The 18,507-nt window shown below is 39.7% G+C and overlaps 1 protein-coding gene and 1 pseudogene across 22 annotated transcripts in view; one reads left to right on the forward strand and one right to left on the reverse strand.

The window, feature by feature from the left end:
- PARD3 (par-3 family cell polarity regulator) overlaps positions 1-18,507 on the forward strand; it is a 651,879-nt gene that overhangs the window by 47,686 nt on the left and 585,686 nt on the right. The window lies entirely within an intron of this gene.
- Positions 7,952-8,811, reverse strand: LOC129499042 (microtubule-associated protein RP/EB family member 1-like; annotated as a pseudogene).

Here is an 18,507-nt window from a genome sequence, read left to right on the forward strand (position 1 = left end):
GGGTCATTTAGGTCCTAAGTTTAGAGATTTAAAAGTGCAACCAACATCCTTTGCCAAACGTATGCTGCAGTACATTTTTTCTTTTTTGGTTTCCTATGAAAAAAAGAAGAGTTACATCTTTAATATCCAGTGATTATTGAATTATTTCTATTTTCTGTATTGTGTTTTGAATACTGGAAGTAGTAGTGTTTTCTCTTCATTTATTTCAATTTTCGTTTATCTTCAGTACCTGTGATTCTGTAGCTTTTCTTCCCCTGCCCCTTCTGCTCCTCTTGGGCAGCATTGACTATCAAAAATCATCTTTTTTTTTTTAATTTTTATTTTTTAATTTTTTTTCAAAAATTATCTTTAGTTTGTCCTTTCTTTGCATAACCTATTTTCTCTGATACAACCTTCTGTCATGACTTGATTTAGCTGTTTCAGTCGCACCCATTACAATTTATACAATGGGGGATTTCCAGCATTGTTAAATCCCCCACCTTTGTCACCCAACTTCAATTTATTAAGGTTCAAGGTGTGCCTTTCCAGGGGGTGGGACTGGACTCTCCAGTTCTTGCTAGAAGAGAAGGTGTTTTTAGGTAGAAGCTGTTCCTAGGGATTCTTTTATTTCTGTGAATGAGTAACAGTGAAATTAATTCAAACTCTGATGCTCCCAGGATTATTGAAGGTCCATAGTGCTTTACTGCCCAACTAGAACATGATTCACCATGAGGTGTAGTTCTGTAGAGAGCGTGACATGATAGAGGAAAAAGGAAGCTGCAGGTGAAACAGTGACTCTTTTACAATTCACTTGGCTCCCATAACGTCTTTTCTTTTTCCAAGGTTACTCTCCTGTAATTCATTATGAGATGTAGTGCAGTGTGGTGGAGAGGGTTCAGAATGACGCTCTACCACTTTCTAGCTGTATTACTTGGAAAAACTTCATTTCTCTGAACTTGGGTTTTCTGCTCTGTAAAATGCGGAGAACACCACTTTTCTTGAAGAGATTTTTTTTTTTTAAATTTATTTATTTATGATAGTCACACACACACACACACACAGAGAGAGAGAGAGAGAGAGAGAGAGAGAGAGAGAGAGGCAGAGACACAGGCAGAGGGAGAAGCAGGCTCCATGCACCGGGAGCCCGATGTGGGATTCGATCCCCGGTCTCCAGGATCATGCCCTGGGCCAAAGGCAGGTGCCAAACCGCTGCGCCACCCAGGGATCCCCTCTTGAAGAGATCTGCTGAAGGTTAATAAGAATATAGGAATAACATCTAGGGTAGGGTAATTGGTAGGTACTCAAAAATAATTGCTGCAATTTAAAAATTTTATTCAGACATTTCCAAGCTGAGCTTTTCCTATGTCCATGCTAAGACCTGATTGTATGAGGTTTTGTTAAAGTGGCCCATGTAGGTAGGTAATTGTAGCATCTTCTAGCATTTCATAGTTTAGGTAGATATTGGACAATAAAGAAACGACTCCTTATGAAGGGGTCAGGACAGATGCAATTTAAAAATAAAGATCAAAGACGGGCTCATAACTAAGTTGTCAATAAGGAGGTTTGTTCAGGAAATTAAATTTCATGGCTAAAAACTTCATGTCTAAGTAGCCAGCTTTTTCTTAAAAGAGAGTATTTAGAACAACATCATGAAGCACCAACAGTGAAGTTCTTCCAGTGGAAAGGCAGAATGAGTCATTGTTTATTTGATATTTTACAATAGTTGTCAGAAAAATATGTCTCTGACAAGGTTAACTGGGGATGTGGATCTTGGGCATGGTACTAGTTTGTCTGGAGGGTGGGATTTGCAGTGTTTTTCAGGAGGTACTATTTTCTTAGAGGTTATGTTAGAGTCTCAGTGAGTGGATGAGGAGATAGGTAGGTGAAGGGCAGGTTGTACCATGTCTGAGCACATTGCTTTTGTGAATTTCATTAACCAGATACCATATTGGATGAGGTTTGCAAACATATTTTTTTTTTTAGTTGTGACTGATGATTAGCTGTAAAGTTCAGTCGTGATCACTGTATTTGAATCAGTCATGCAAATATCCTAGAAATATGTATTTTAGAACTGAGGAAGTTTTAATGTAAATGAAAGCTTAAAAGTAAAGGGTTCAGATTTCAGATGACATCACAGACTTCAAAAATGGCTTTGACACACACACACATGCACACAAGAAATTATTCATGCTAAGGAGTGAGATATTTTCTTTACATATATTCAAGAAATTATGTCATTTGTTTTGTTTAAAAGCCTCCTTTTGGGAGAATTGCAGTACTTTTTTGTGACTTGAATCTAAAACTTGAAGGTTGATGCAGAAGGACAAGTGGAATAAAATTTCAAGAGGAGAAAGAAATAGATGAGACTATTAGAACTGTTCCCACCTACTTTTTTAGCCTGACAGCTTCCAGAAACTAAGAGCTTTGCAATGTACACATTTTATTGGTTCAAAAGGATAGAAATTGCCTTTTTAAAAGTGGATTTGGTGGTGGTGGGTGAGGACAGGTAGTAGAGTGAGGAATATCATCTCCCTGTGTGGGGCTGCCAGTCTAGGTTGGGATCCTTGTCCTTCTGCTGGTCTTACTTCACACCTTACTGTGTTAGGTGCTCCACTCTGAGCCCACAGGACTGACCTTCATCATCTCCTTGAAGGTGGGGAAGCTCTCAGTCTCCAGGACTAGAGCAAGAGGGGCCAGGGCATCAAACTCAGTCTGTTCTCTTTGAGGCGAACACAGTCAGTCTTGAGATTAATGACTATTTGATTCTTTTGCATTGTCATCTTTTTTTTTTTTTTTTCCAGTTCTGTGATTAGTTGATCAGGACAGAAAGGGAAAGATGGAAAAAAGAATGTTGTATGTATTTAGGCTGGGAAGTTTGTTTATTCTCATACTTCATTTCAGTTCTTGTTTTAATGCCAATTCTTACCCACATCCTTGAGGAAAGACTATTCTTGGGAATCATTTTTTTTAGAAAATCGCTAAGAAATACCCACAGATGCTGACCTTAGAGGTCGTTTTAGGTTATCTGTTATCACCAAAGATGCAGGTCTAGATCACAGTAGCACCAAGTACAGGTTTCAGAAACTTCCAGAAACTAAGCCAATTATGGCCTCATGAGTTGCCAGCAGAATCTCACGAAGAGAGGATTTCCTGTGTCAGGTGTGCCCCGTGTATCTGCCCTCTTGCTAGGCCCAGCAGTTATTATTGAAGCTGTCTATCCCTTCCTTGCTTCTGGAAAGCTTTTGCTTTTGGCCCACTGTGCTTGTTTTAAGGACCTGGGGGAAATGACAGTACCACCTTTATTGAAACCCTCAATTTGCCCATGAACTTGAGGGATTTGTTGCGTGTGGTCCTGCATCTCTGCTGTCGGTGGTAGCGGTATTTGTTCATAAGCACAACTTATGTTCTCCTCACTATTGACATCTTTGGTTTATTTGAAGTGTGTCTTCCTGCTATTAGCTACTCATACGTGTCATTTATTAAAAGGAGGAGGGTTATTTCTATGAATATTTGTTGCGAGTTCTTTGTGTGTCTAGGTTAGGGGACTGTCTGTAATCTAACAGTCTGAAATAAGTTTTGAAAGTTGGTATGGTTTAAGTTTAGCCCATTTAATCTATTCAGAGAGATCCAGAATTTATAGGTGTTAGTAGAAGACGAAAAAAGAAAGTTTGCCTGATTTTGAAGTCAGTGACTTTTAACAAGGGTATATATGATATCAAAAGGATAGATTCATTGCAATAAAGTATACTTTATTACAAATAAGGTATTTGAGTATGTCATGTGTAGCCATGTAGATGCATAGAAAATAGGTAAATATATGGTCTTTGCCAAGGAACTTGGCTTATTTTGGGAGGTAAGAAACAAGATACAAGATGTCATCTGAGGCAGGGGTTGTAGAAATAACCAGTATAAGTTGGAGGAGTTTTTATTGGTACCCCGAATGATCTATTTCTCAATAGATTGATGATCTGGCAACATAAAAAAAAACAAAAAACAAAAAACAAACCACCCTATATGCTGTCTTTCCGACAACTATTTTTTTTTTACTGCAGTATCATAAAAACCTGTGTATTTAAAAGAAGTTACTTTTGAAGATTTTCATTATAAATGTGACCAATTTTATTTTGTTAACATGCTATAAACCTAACAAGCACTCCTATTTTACAATATTTTCTAATATACTCTAGATTAGAAATACCTGCTCTTTTAATTTGGTTTTTCCTCCCTTGTACTTGCCCCTGCCCCCTGCCTGCCTCTTCCCCCAACACTTTGAGATCCCTCTTGTGGCCCTGCTTTTTCCACAGCAAGCTCTCCTGTGATTCTCTGCTTCTCTTGGTGCTGGATTTGCTGGCCTAGAGATAGACAAGGATTTGGAGCGAATGTCCTTTTGGATTTTATTAATCAAACATTTGAATGCTCAGAGTGCACACAGCTAGCTCTCATATCCTGGAAGGATGGGCTGGGAAGGCATTCTCTCTTCTTGGGTCCTGGGAACCAAGACTAAGACACTAGACATGGAAACAGGTAGGGGTGCTGAGGTGGGATGGATTAAATCATCTTTATTTGGATGGAAGGTTCCACCAAGGAATTCAGCCCAACTCACGTTGATTAGCAGAGGATTTTATAGGTTGGAAACTAAAAGTGCCCAGGTAGGGACTCCATATGCTTTAAAGGAATGCTTTCACCATATCCAAGAAAGCATGCATTTTATGGTGTGAAATAGCCGGTGTGTATATTTCATTCAAGTGGGTTAAGTTGAAGGGAGAGGGGAGGAGAAGAAAATTTACTACCAGCTAATGAGAATTAAAAATTTTCCTTTTAGCCTTTTAGTCTTGGTCTAAAACTTTGCTTCCAGTCCTCTGCTAAAAATTCATCCTGCTTTAACTGGTATCTTATCACGACTGTTGTAAACAGCAGAATGTTGACTTTGATCACAATTGGTATTTTGACATGCAGCAAATATGAAATTGTATTATTTAACCATAGTATGAGTCTCTGTGTTACCCTCCATTTGGTAAGGTCGTAGAAATAATCATCTGTGCCTCTGACATTTTAAATGACTACATTCCAAAGCTCTACTTGTGGTGATCTGGTCTTACGTTGGAGGATTTTAAAGGTAAAATTAACTGGTGTATTTGATAAGATGTGGCACCCAGTAGGTTAATGGTTGGCACCAATTCATCTATTCTTCGAGGTTTGCCTGGAGCTTGGCTGCCAGCTTCTCCAAGGGTGTCCTGAGCTCTTGGTTAGTTTTTCCATTTGTTAGTCCCAAGTGCCCTTGGGTCATGGTTAGTGTGTCATCTGGTTCACCTCCGCAATTGGGTGTGTATGAAGAGGAGAAGCTTCATTTGCACACACGGTTGTGGTAAACTCGACTGGATTTTGTGAGGTCTGGTCATGAGGCTGTAGCCCTGGGTTTGGAGACCTCAATGGGCTGACCCAGTGCATTGAGGAGGGGCTTACATGCTGCTCTGGCCATTTTCAGAAACATCCCACAATGGAATATTTGCAAAAATAGGTAGTGGTAGAAAAAGAAAGAATTTATCTTCTGACTTTGAGACCAGTCCCTGTTAATGTTTTGGTATAGGAAGGATAAGCTTCCTTGAAACTAAAGCTTTTGGCTGAAGCGTTCTCAGACAGCCCCTGGCTCTGCAAATGGAGAGAGTAAGCACTGTTCTCTGGCAATTACTGAGTACCAGTCTTTGTAGTTTTAGTTGTGTTACAGGTAATAGCATCCCGCTTCTGACTGAGGATAGCTGTCTGTTGTAAGTCATTATATGCACGATTTGGCGCTTGCATTTTGTTTATTATTTGGTAAATAGATTACACTCAATTGAGGTACAGTAAGTATTTGATGTAGGTGATTACACTGGATCACATGAAACACTCTAAATTGCCACGAGTGGCCTATCAGTCAGCTCCAACTTAGCTGCAGATGTGTGTGTTGTGTGTGTGTGTGTAGAACACACACACACACAACACACACACATTATTATTATCATTATTATTATTATTATTATTATTATTATTTAGCAAGAGTTCATTAGCTTTTGCTGTGGTTTCTGGGGCATTTAAATGACTTTTCCTTAAAGGCTACCACATAAATAATATTTATGTTAACCTGTGCTTACTGCCAAACTGGGAATGCTAACAACATGCTGACTTGAATGAGTTATTTTCAAGTTGTCTTATTTGAACTTGGGATGGAAGGGAGATGGTCTTTATCATACACTTCTGTTAACTGTGATTAGAAGATTGAGTTGTTCTCTACTGGTTAGTTCATCCTCGCTGGTATCTTAACAGTTTACTGGCACCTTGGAAGCTGAATTTTTCTCATCCCACAGAAAAAATATTCCACAAAAATAGTTATTCTCTAAGAAAATATGACTAAAATGTAGTGTACTGGGAAAAGTATTAGATTGACAAACTAGGAGAACTGCATGTCTCAGATGCATAACCAACTTTACCTTCCTGTCTTACAGTGCATGTGAGGTGGCATTGCTATTTGGACTGTAGGTGCCACCAACATAGCAACCATTTCCATTTACTAGGTAATTATGTGCCAAGTATGAGGCTGAGTATTTTTATTGCAGTTAATACTTATAATAACTGAGTGAAGGTATCATCCTCTTTTTGCAAATGAAGGGATTGACTTAATGGAAGATAAACAACTTCTCCAAGATCATGTTTTTTTTTTATATTTTTTTATTTTTTATTTATGATAGTCACAGAGAGAGAGAGAGAGAGAGAGAGGCAGAGACACAGAGAAGGCAGAGGGAGAAGCAGCCTCCATGCACCGGGAGCCCGACGTGGGATTCGATCCCGGGTCTCCAGGATCGCACCCTGGGCCAAAGGCAGGCGCCAGACTGCTGCGCCACCCAGGGATCCCTCCAAGATCATGTTAACAGTGCACAGAAGTGAGCCTGTTTTTGAGCCTGTTTTTTGTCTGATGGCAAAGCCTGTACTTCTCTATGTGCCTCCCACCCCTAATTTACAGTAGAGTATAAATAAGAAAAATGATTCTTACATCACTCTCAAGAATAATCCAAAATGACATAGAAAGTGTATAAATGTTTAGGCAACTAAATCAGTACAGACAACACAGAAAGACTCTTGGCCCCTAACTCCTCTCATCCAAGTGTAAACATGGTAACTGTCTTCTGCATAGTCTTCCTTCTAGGCTTTTAGATAGAGGTGTGTGTGTGTGTGTGTGTGTGTGTGTTTGTGGTGAGAGACGGGGAGAGGGTGATAGATTGAAAGATAATTCCAGTTTTGGTAATAATACAAGTATGACTGTAGCTCTGTAGAATAGAATTGCTGGGCCATTTTTCTTTTAATAATCACTTCTTTCTACTTTTGCTTGAAATGTCATATATTCCACAGATTAAGGTCTGCTGGACTCTTTCTGTATTCTGTATACTATTCCATTTATTGTTTTTATTATTAGTCCCAAATTTATTTATTTATTTATCTATCTATCTATCTATCTATCTATCTATTTATTTATTTATTTATTTATACTCTTAAGGTATTTATTTATTAAAACGTTCTCTGCCAAGATTTCACATTAGCTTAAAATTCAAATCAGTTTTTACATTTCTCTACTGAGGGCTCCACCTCAGTGTATGACATAAAAGCACCTTCTCCAGCAGTGAGTGTTACCAGCATCCACACAGTGAGCCCCATGGTCAACCTCTCTGTTCCCCAGGTGACCCAACTAGATGTTAATACTGCTCTGCTACAGGGTAAAAGCTCCTAACTCAAACTCATTGGAAAAGGGGTGAAACTTCTGCAAAGTGCACTTTAAGAAGAGGTACTGTTTGCTCATGAAAAGAAACCAGTGAGTCCTCTAAGAATAATAAAAGAGGATATTTTACAGTTAAGCACATGATTTGGAGTGAAGAATTCGGATGTTGCTTTGCTGGTCCAGGCTGTTAATACTCTTCTTTTTTTTTTTTTATTTTTATTTTTGTTAATACTCTTCTTGTTCCTCCTGTGGGCCCCCTTCATCAGGTATCACAAAGCCTTCATCTGTGGCATATAGAATGTCCACGATCCTCTGCAATACAGGGTTGTTTTCCCCTTCGTTCTCCTGGCAAATCAATTCAATGTTTCTTAGCTTTCCAAAGTAGAAATCTCTCTCTTTCTCCAAGTCTTCGACGGTAAGTTTCAATACATTGACCTGCTGCATCAATTCAGCTGCTTCATCATCCCCGTTGCCCACACCAGGATTCTTTCGCACCACACCTGGGCCAGCCTTAGGGGTTGCAGTAGTTCTGTATGTTGCAATGGGCCTCTGTGGAGCTGCACTGCTAGGGCTGAGAGGTTTCTTCGGTTTGTTCAGAGCTGGAGCAAAAAGGGAGGGAGCCACTGCAGTTTCTTGATCTTGTCTGGCAGCTACAGGGTCATAGTCTTTTCCATCATAGTTTGCATCAAAAAAACTTCTTGCACCACTAAACAAATTCAAAATTGTCCTGAGACTTTCCTTTTACTAATTTGTCCACAGGAATTATTTTGTCAACACCCATTCTCTTAAAACCTGCGTGTAGTATTTTGAAATTCTGGATGTATTCATGCTCTAGTTTAGCCTGGAATTTCACTTTCTTCAAGGCAATGGAGCCAGGGAATAGCATGTCCATAAACTGACAATAGGCAGCCCCTGAGCACGACTGTTCAATCTTTGTCATTCAGCTGCAGAGACTCATTGATCCAGGCCAGCATATCATGTCGACTTAGGTTATCACTGGTGACGGACGTTGAGTATACGTTCACTGCCATCTTCGGCTCTCGGCGGGACCGCATCCCCTGCCTGTGCCCGGCTTCGATTCCGTCTTCGTCCCCAAACTGTTTTTAAATATAAGGTACCTCCACATGGCTTTTTTTTTTTTCTCTCAGAATTTTTCTACATTTTCCATGTTTATTTTTAAAAATTATAACTTCAGGGACCCCTGGGTGGCTCCGCGGTTGAGTGTCTGCCGTTGGCCCGTGGCATGATCCTGGGGTCCTGGGATCCAGTCCTGCATTGGGCTCCCTGCATGGAGCCTGCTTCTCCCTCTGCCTGTGTCTCTGCCTCTCTCTCTGTGTCTTTCATGAATAAATAAATAAAATCTTAAAAAAATAAAAATTATAGTTTCAGACTCCCTTTGCCTAAGCTGACCCATTGCACTAAAACTAAGCAAATAGAAATCCTGTTGCTACCTTAATTGGGAATGCATTGTCATTATACATTATTTGTCGAGGGGATTAACATCTATAGAATAGCGAATTCTAACCAAGAAAAAAGTGAATTCAAGAATGTATACAACTTCTCCTTTTCTTAAGTCTTCTTTTTAAAATTTTATCTATTCTTTTTTTATTTTTAAAGTTTAGACATCATGTAAGTTCAATACATTAAGCGTTTCCTGGGTACTTAACCTTTTTGATCGCTATTGTCAGCCTTTTCTCATTATTTTTTTTAAAGATTTTATTTAAAGATTCATATCTTTATTCATATTTATTCAATCTTTTAAAAAGATTTTATTTGTTCACTCAATCCTGGGACCGCGGGATCACTCCCTGAGCCAAAGGCAGATGCTTCAACCTCTGAGCCTCCTAGGCATCCCTCTCATTATGTTTTTAAACTGGCTATAGTTTATATATAGGAAAGCAATTATTTTGCTAAATTAATTTTAATAATCTTCGTTGAATTATCTTGTTTAAAAAAACTTTATGTAAATTTAATGTAGTTAACATATACTGTATTATTAGTTTCAGAATTTAGTGATTCTACCAGTGCTCATTACATTAAGTGCCCTCCTTAATGCCCATCATTCATTTAGTCCATACCCGCACCTGCCTCCCCTCCAGCAACGTCCAGTTTGTTTCCTAGAGTTCAGCGTCTCTTATGATTTACCTTCCTTTTTATTTTTTTTCCTTCCCTTCCCCTATATTCATGTTTAGTTTCTTAAATTCCACACATGTGAAATCATGTGATTTTTGTCTTTCTTTGATGGACTTATTTCACTTAGCTACTAATACCCTCCATTCCATCCGTGTTGTTGTAAATGGCAAGATTTTGTTTTTTTTTGATGGCTGTGTAATATTCATCTATCTATCTATCTGTCTATCTCACATCTTCTTTATCCATTCACCTGTCCATGGACATGGACATGACTCCTTCCACAGTTTGGCTATTGTGGACATTGCTGTTACGAACATTGGGGTGCAGGGGCCCTTCAAACCAGGATGTTTGTATCCTTTGGATAAATACCCAGTAGTACAATTGCTGGGTCATGGGGTAGCTCAATTTTTAACTTTTTGAGAAACCTCCATACTGTTTTCCAGAGTGGCTGCACCAGTTCACATTCCCACCAACAGCATAAGAGGGTTCCCCTTTCTTGCATTCTCACCAACATCTGTCATTTCCTGTCTTGTTCATTTTTGCCATTCTCACTGCTGTGAGGTGGTATCTCATTGTGGTTTTGATTTGTATTTCCCTGATGGCAAGTGATGCAGAGCATTTTTTCATGTATCTGTTAGCCATCTGGATGTCTTCTTTGGAGAAATACCTGTTCATGTCTTCTGCCCATTTCTTGATTGGATTTTTTTTTTTTTTTTTAGGTTTTGAGTTGGTAAGTTCTTTGTAGATTTTGGATATTAACCCTTTATCTGAAATGTCATTTGCAAATATCTTCTCCCATTCTGTAGGTTGAATTTTTTTTTTTTTTTTTTTTTTTTAGTTTTATTGACTGTTTCCTTTGTTGCGTAAAAGCTTTTTATCCTGACGAAGTCCTGATAGTTCATTTTTGCTTTTGTTACCCTTGCCTTTGGAGACATGTCTAGCAAGAAGTTGCTATAGCTAAGGTCAAAGACTTTGCTGCTTGTGTCCTCCTTTAGGATTTTGATGGATTCCTGTTTCACCTTGTCTTTAATCCATTTTGGTTTATGTGTTGTGTAGTAAAGTGGTCCAGTTTTGTTCTTCTGCAAGTGGCACACCATTTGTTGAAGAGACTGTCTTTTCCATTGTAAATTCTTTCTTGCTTTTTCAAAGATGAGTTGACCATAGAATTGAGGGTCCATTTCTGGGTTCTCTGTTCTCTTCCATTGATTTGTTTCTGTGCCAGTACCACATTGCCTTGATGATCACAGGTTTGTAATACAGCTGGAAGTCTGGGATTGTGATGCTTCCAGCTTTGGTTTTCTTTTTTCTTCTCTTAAAAAGACTTTATTTATTCATTTGAGAGAGAGAGCAGAGGGGAGGGCAGAGCGAGAGGGAGAAGCAGACTCCCCAATGAGCAGGGAGCCCAAGGAGGGGCTTGATCTTAGGACCCTTGAGATCATGGCCTGAGCCAAAGTCAGCCAGTTAACTGACTGAGCCACTCAGGTGCCTGTTTTTTTTTTTTTTTTTTTCCTTCTCTCAACATTCCTTTGCTATTTGGGTCTTTTGTGATTCCTTACAGATTTTAGGATTGTTTTGTCTAGCTCTGAAAAATGTTGATGGTATTTTGATTGAGATTGCATTGAATGTGTAGATTGCTTTGGGTAACTTAGACATTTTAACAGTATTCTTCCAATCCATGAGCATGGAATATTTTCCCTTTTTTTTGTGTGTCTTCCCAGTTTCTTTCATAATTGTTTTATAGTTTTCAGAGTATAGCCCCATCACCTCTTTGGTTAGGTTTTTATTCCTAGATATCTTATGGTTTTTGGTGCAATTGTAACTAGGATCGGCTCCTTGATCTCTCTCTTTCTTCTGTCTCATTATTAGTGTATGGAAATGCAACTCACTTCTGTGTATTGATTTTATAGCCTGAGACTTTGCTGAATTCTGGTATCAGTTCTAGCAAGTTTTTGGTTGAGTCTTTTGGGTTTTCTTTCTTTTTTTCTTTTAAAAAAATATTTATTTATTCATGAGAGACACAGAGCGAGAGAGAGAGAGAGAGAGAGAGAGAGAGAGAGACAGGCAGAGGGAGAAGCAGGCTCCATGCAGGGAGCCTGATGTGGACTCGATCCTGGGTCTCCAGGATCACGCCCTGGGCTGAAGGCAGCGCTAAACCGCTGAGCCACCGGGCTGCCCTCTTTTGGGTTTTCTATATAGAGTATCATGTCATCTAAAGAATGAAAGTTTGACTTATTCTTGTCTATTTTGGTGTCTGTCATTTCTTTTTGTTGTCTGATTGCTGAGGTTAGAACTTCCAACACTATGTTGAACAACAGTGGTGAGAGTAAGTATCCTGTCTGGTTCCTAACCTTAGGAGAAATGCTCTCAGTTTTTCCTGTTGAGGTTGATATTCTTCTGAATTTTTCATATGTAGCTTTTATGGTATTGAGGTATATTCCCTCTGCACCTATTGAGAGGATCATATGGTTCTTGTCCTTTCTTTTATTAATGTGGCATATCACATTGATTGATACATGGGTGTTGAACCACCCCTGCAGCCCAGGAATAAATCCTACTTGTTCGTGGTGTTACAATTTTTTTTTTTAAAGATTGATTGATGAAGATTTTTTTTTTTAAAAGATTGATTGATTGGAGGGAGGGAGGGAGAGAGGGAGGAGGAGAGGAAAAGCGGGAGCAAGTACTAAGTAGACTCCCTGTTGAGCGTGGATCCTGTTATAGGGCTCTATCCCATGACCCTGGGATCATGACCTGAGCTGAAACCAAGAGTCAGATGCTTAACTGACTGAGCCACCCAGGTGCCCTTTAAGATTTATAGTAATTCAAGTTATTCTGTTGAGTTTGCCTGGTATGCAGTTTTATCTTATGCAAATAATGATACATTTGTCTCCTTTCTGTGTTTATGGCAAATATTTACTTCTCTGTTTAGTTGCACTGGCTGGCACTTCCCGAAAAATGTTAAGTAATAGTGGTGTTAATTAGGACCAGCTAGCTATATGTTAGACTACATAATACTATTTTTGGTGTAAGGATTTCAAGGTCTACTACAAAAAAGATGTAACTGGTATAATTTTGGAAATAGGTAAGAGAAAATAAAAACAAAACTACATGGGAGGAAGAAGAGAACAGGACTAGAGTTTCTGTGGAGTAAGTAATGGGAAAATCTAATGGAAGAAAATTAAAGTGCGTCTGGGTTGATGGGCTGCGCATGTTGTTATGGCACTCTGTGTTGATTTAGTTATTTAATTAATTTTAATTTTAGTTGATTTAATAATTGTACATCAGGGCCAGTATTATATCTGACAGATGCTTGAAGACAAAGAGGATAATATTCTTTCTTGATTTGCCTGTGACATCAAATGTTCTCTGTAAATACTGGTGGAAGGGAAAACTCTTAGTGATCAATATACTAAAAGCTTGCATATTATCAGAGTGTCATAGAGGCACAAATTGCCATAGGATTTAGAAGAAGACTACTTGGTCCAGCTTCGCTGCTGCGTTCCCTCTACCTGGAACAGTGCCTGGCCTAGAGCAGATGCTCATGTATGTGTTAATGGAGGAAAGAAGTCACCACTCATTGTGGTTTTTGGCCAGTGTTGTGGAGGAGCTGAGCTAGGTTTTGTTGGTAGAGGGAGAGGAGAGGCCTCTTCGCTCCTTGAAGGTGGAAGAGTTTGATACTCATGAACTGCCACAAGCAGTGTGCAGGGCAAGTGTGTTCTGTTTGAGGTGCAAAGTCTTTGCAGAGAAGGGAGAGGGAGTACTTTGGAGGAGAGAGCTTGGCTGTGACAGTAGAGCTTTCTGACTTGTGCAGCCGATGGTGCAGGCTCTGGTGGCTGAGATACGGGTCACAGCCCTTGTGTGGCTGGTTGACTTAGGCGTCTTATCCCACATACTCTGTGTTTTCCATGATATGCAAGACAGGAAAGCAGATTAGTAAATTGGTACCTCTGTATCCTCTCCTGCCCTCCACCCCTGCTCTTCTACCAAATTCAGTTAAGGTTAGAGAACTGCATCACATGGCCACACCCATCTCCAAAGGATCCCAGAACAGTGAGAATGAGATAGATGTTAGCTTTTCCAGCCATCTGAGGTAAAGACAGCAAGGACAGAGGGATTTAGGAATAGATGTTGAGGCAGTCACTTGCAGTGTCTGCTGCAGAATCATCCTATAAAAGCTGTTTTTGTAACTCATGTTCTTTCACCCCCTGCATTGTGAACGTGTTTCAGCATCTTTCCCAAGTGGCCTTTCAGTCACTGTTAGTCATGGAACCTTTGATTGAGTTCTTGTGGGGATGTTTGGTATGATGAACATACAATGAAAATAACTGCTTTGGGTATGGGGCAGAAGGTGTTCTGAGTAGAGCCAAGGCCACCGTTTGAGCCCTAAACACCTAACCAATAATGCCATGTCTCTGGGACTCAGTTTGAGGGAGTTGGCCAGTATCATGGAAGCCCTTCGAAGCTCTGTGAGAATCTTAGAAAGTAGGAATTTCGCTTATACATTTTCGCTTGTACTTGAGTGATGTAGGTGGCAGTGGAAGTTACTACTAGAAGATTTGACTTTGCGTTTACAGTTCCCAGTGGTTTAGCTTTTGTGTTTTTAAAGGAGGAAATACCTCCCTTATTAAAATACAAAACGCTGCAAGCTTTAGACTAGTCATAGATCCTGAAGGAAAATGTCCAAATTGGAAAGGAATTGGCACCCTAATCTTCCCCAAAGATAGTGCCTTTTTTTGGAGTTCTCTCTGCTTTCTGTAGCCACAGTCACATCCAGTTACTGGAGCTGCTTTAGAATCTTGGCTCAGGTGATGTTCCTGGTCTCCTTTCCTGTTTTTAAAGGGGGGAAAAAAACTCCCAGCAAACTAGTCAGAGAATGCAAACAATAAAAACATCGATTTCCAATATTTCTGGCTTATCATATTAATGAAAGCTAAGGATTAGTCTCCTTTTATTGAAAATAGGATATGGTTTCCATTTAGTAAAAATGTCAGAAACTTATTATTGTCTCATAAGTTAACTTCCAAAGGCAGTTACGTGGAAGATTGTTTTATCAGTGCAGGGAAAAAGAAGCCCCAATCTAGTATACCTTTTAAGCAGGAAGAAACTATGAAAGGAATTGTATACTTTACCATGAAGTTTTTTGAATTTGGTACAGTGTAGTTTTAGAATCCTTAATCTGTAAGTGCTTGGAAAATGCTCCTGTGTGTGCCTATATTGTATTGCTGTGTGAATTGTTAGCTCAGAGCTGCTTAGAGAACCACCTCTAATGGACAGACTTTTGACAGGTTGTTATGGGAGGGACGCTGTTATTTATTGTCCAATATTATTATAGTTTAGGAGTTTTGTGTACCTTATTTGATTTTATTTGCCCACTGATTCTATGATGTAGGGAGTATTATCATCCCCATTTTGATAGAAGAATAAATTAAGGCCTGGTGAGATTAGGTAATTTGCACAATCTCACAGAGCCTGTAGGTGAGAGAGGCAGGATTCAGCCAGCAGTGTATGACTCTGGAGTTTTTGGCTACGTTGGAGGAATTCAGGTCTTTGGGCTGTGTGGTGATGGAACCAGTTATTGGCAAGCACATTTTGTACGGGAATCTCTGGCACTGAGCGGGAGGAAGAGCCTGGGATTCCTCCTTCATCTGAGAATTCAATGTTCTATTACTTGTCTCCTCAAATGAGATGCTGTATGCTAAAGGTACTATTTATGGGAGCTTATTAGAGGAATTATAGACCACACATGATCACAGCCCATGCCGTAAAAGACAACTTTAGCAAAGGCTTCTGTGTTGGAACTTGCAAATCTTTGTAAAATGTGAATATCACTTGCTAACTCTAAAGTGATTTAAGAAAACCCCTAATAAGGCATTTTATAGTTACTTCTTCTAATGGGAAACAGAAAGGGAGAAACATTGGTACTTGATGAAAAATGTTTTGGTCACTTTATGGTCATATTGGGATAGAGAACATTTGTGGGTTTTAGTGCTAAATACAGATATTTGCAAACTGTTAAGCTTATTTGCTGACATATTGTAAGACTGTAATCTACTTTTTAAAAAGATGTGAAGTTTTAGTTCTCTGGTTTTTGAACTGAAAGTATAATACAGAATGATTGTTTTTTTTTTTTTTTTTAAATTTTTTTTTTTATTTATTTATGATAGTCACACACACACAGAGAGAGAGAGAGAGGCAGAGACACAGGCAGGTGGAGAATCAGGCTCCATGCACCGGGAGCCCGACGCGGGATTCGATCCCGGGTCTCCAGGATCGCGCCCCGGGCCAAAGGCAGGCGCCAAACCGCTGCGCCACCCAGGGATCCCCAGAATGATTGTTAAACATGACTTCTGGGATGTTAAAATATTAGGTATACTTGAAAAAAGTTAAATTTTTATGAAGTTGCGTATGTGAATTTCCAAGGCTATTCTACTAACTCAGGGCAAATTATTCTGTTAGAGATTCTGTTATAGTAGAAAGGACTATTTTGTTACTCTTCTGGTTTTTATTGTTGAAGAAGAATAATCATGAGAGATAAATGAGGAGAGTTTTTTATGTAGAGAAATTTAAAGGTTAATAACTATCACAATTACATATTAAATTTTTTTAGACATAGAAATAGAAGGCGGGTCCATGACTGGCTGGCACAGTTCATCCCAGAATCGCTGGGTGTGCTTGCTGCCTTGGGTGGGACTCAGAGGCCTTCACACTATTAACTGCTGGGCAGGAGTGCATGTATTCATTCATTTCTGAGGTTTACCTCTTGAGTCCCATTTTTTCCTCATTTGTGTATGACAAGCTTGGTCTCTTGGTGATTATTAATTTTCTGCGATCCGGAGAGAGACTGGGTGCTGGGGAGGACACGAAGGGTCCTTCTCACCACTGCTTCCTCCAGCTGACTGTCGTCCCTCATCATCTGTAAGTGGAGAATGAGGGGGGCAGTAGCCCTTAGCAGAAGGTTGCAGTAAAGAGCAAGCTCTGGGAAGTGGCTGGGTCTCCTGGGGGATACACTTAACCTCTTGAAGCCCTCTGGCCTTCTTCTGATCCCTGGGGGGAACAGGGCAGCCTGTGATGATAATGAACATTTGGTGAGAGATTTTTTAAATTTCCTTCTTATCAGTCAGGACCCTCAAATGATCCTCCTTTTATTTAAAATTTTGACATTGTGTTTATCGTGGATTTTTAGCATTAACTTTGATTTTTATAAAAAATTACATTAAAATATTTTTCATGACTAGTGAGATTTTGGCATCCCTTTAAATTTTGTCTCAGAGGCAGCTACCTCTTGCTACATCCCAAGTCCTAGCCTTATTCTTATCATTGCCTTGAAAGACTGTAATTCTTAAAAGTGGTTATCAAAGCCAAGTAATTTAAAGGTTTGAACAAGAGATTCCAATGATATGTCGGTAAACAACTGCCTATTCATGCCAACTTTGTGGCTTTGTTACAATGGCAGTTGTAACAATGTGACATAAAAACAGCTGTAAGGCAGGCGGTGAAAGAGCTACCTGTCTCTTCTCTTGAGGTAAAAGAAGCCTGTTAGCCTTTCAGTCCTGGTAGGTAACTACAAACAGCCAAATATTAGGTGAACTTTAAAAAAGTTTTAAGACTTTTGAGGTGGTTAATGTAGTATCCTTGTTATTGAACTCCTCTTAATGTTTTAAAACTGGGACTTCTCATGGTAAATACTACCAGATTTACATGGAATATGCAGATCTTCCCTTTACATGGGGTATGTTAACTAGAGCTGTCTGATTGCCTTTTAACTGTAATATTAGTGGGTTATATTTATTATTATTTATAAGTGACACCGTGGCAAGCCATTAGGTCACAGTGAGATGTAAGAGTGGGGCTGGCATTGACTAGTTAGTCTGAGCAGCTGAGATTTCTGGATTGGTTCAGGCCTGGCTGTTTGTTGCTTCTTCCACAGGCACAGTGTCTGGGGATCTCTTCGACTAGCAGAGACATGCATTTTTTCCTGAGCAATTTTACAGGCGGCCACGAGCGCCGAGGGTGTCTGTGCCAGATGCCCAGTGCTGCTATATATGGCAGGGAAAGGGCCTCAGTGGGAGGGCCCACCATGCCCCCAGCAGGCTGCAGAGTAATCGCAGGTATTCACGTGTCTTACCAGCACTCTCAGATCAACTCTGTTTTCTTCCTCTTCTCTCCTCCGACCTTGGTATTGAGTTTTGACACCTGATATGTAGGTTGAATCTTCATGTTAAATGGAACAAGTCACTTCAACTTCAGATACTCATTTGTCAGCCTGGTGTATGTAAAATCTGTCAAGACTAGTTGGGATGTCTGTGTGGCTGAGAGAGAGAGAGAGAGAGAGTAGATTTTAGATAGGGGAGGAATTGGCTATTTGCCTCTGTGGTTCTGTGCTCTACATTAATTGGCAGGAGAGTTCAGGATCTGAAGTTTAGTGTAGATTTCTATCTATTTGGACAGGCAGGCATGAGGTGTGTCCCTGTGTGTGGGAGGTGCTGATTAAGTTGGGGTCCCTTTAGGATAGGGTCTTTGTATATTCAGTTGTATGTTCATCAGGTCTATCAGGCTGGTTTTGAGTTGTGCCACCACTGTCTTTTCCAGGATGACAAAGCTGTATTGGGTCATTGGTCTGAACAGTGTAGACAAGAGGACTAAAGCTATCA

This window comes from Nyctereutes procyonoides, unplaced genomic scaffold, assembly GCF_905146905.1.
Source record: "Nyctereutes procyonoides isolate TBG_1078 unplaced genomic scaffold, NYPRO_anot_genome, whole genome shotgun sequence".
Lineage (NCBI taxonomy): Eukaryota > Metazoa > Chordata > Mammalia > Carnivora > Canidae > Nyctereutes > Nyctereutes procyonoides.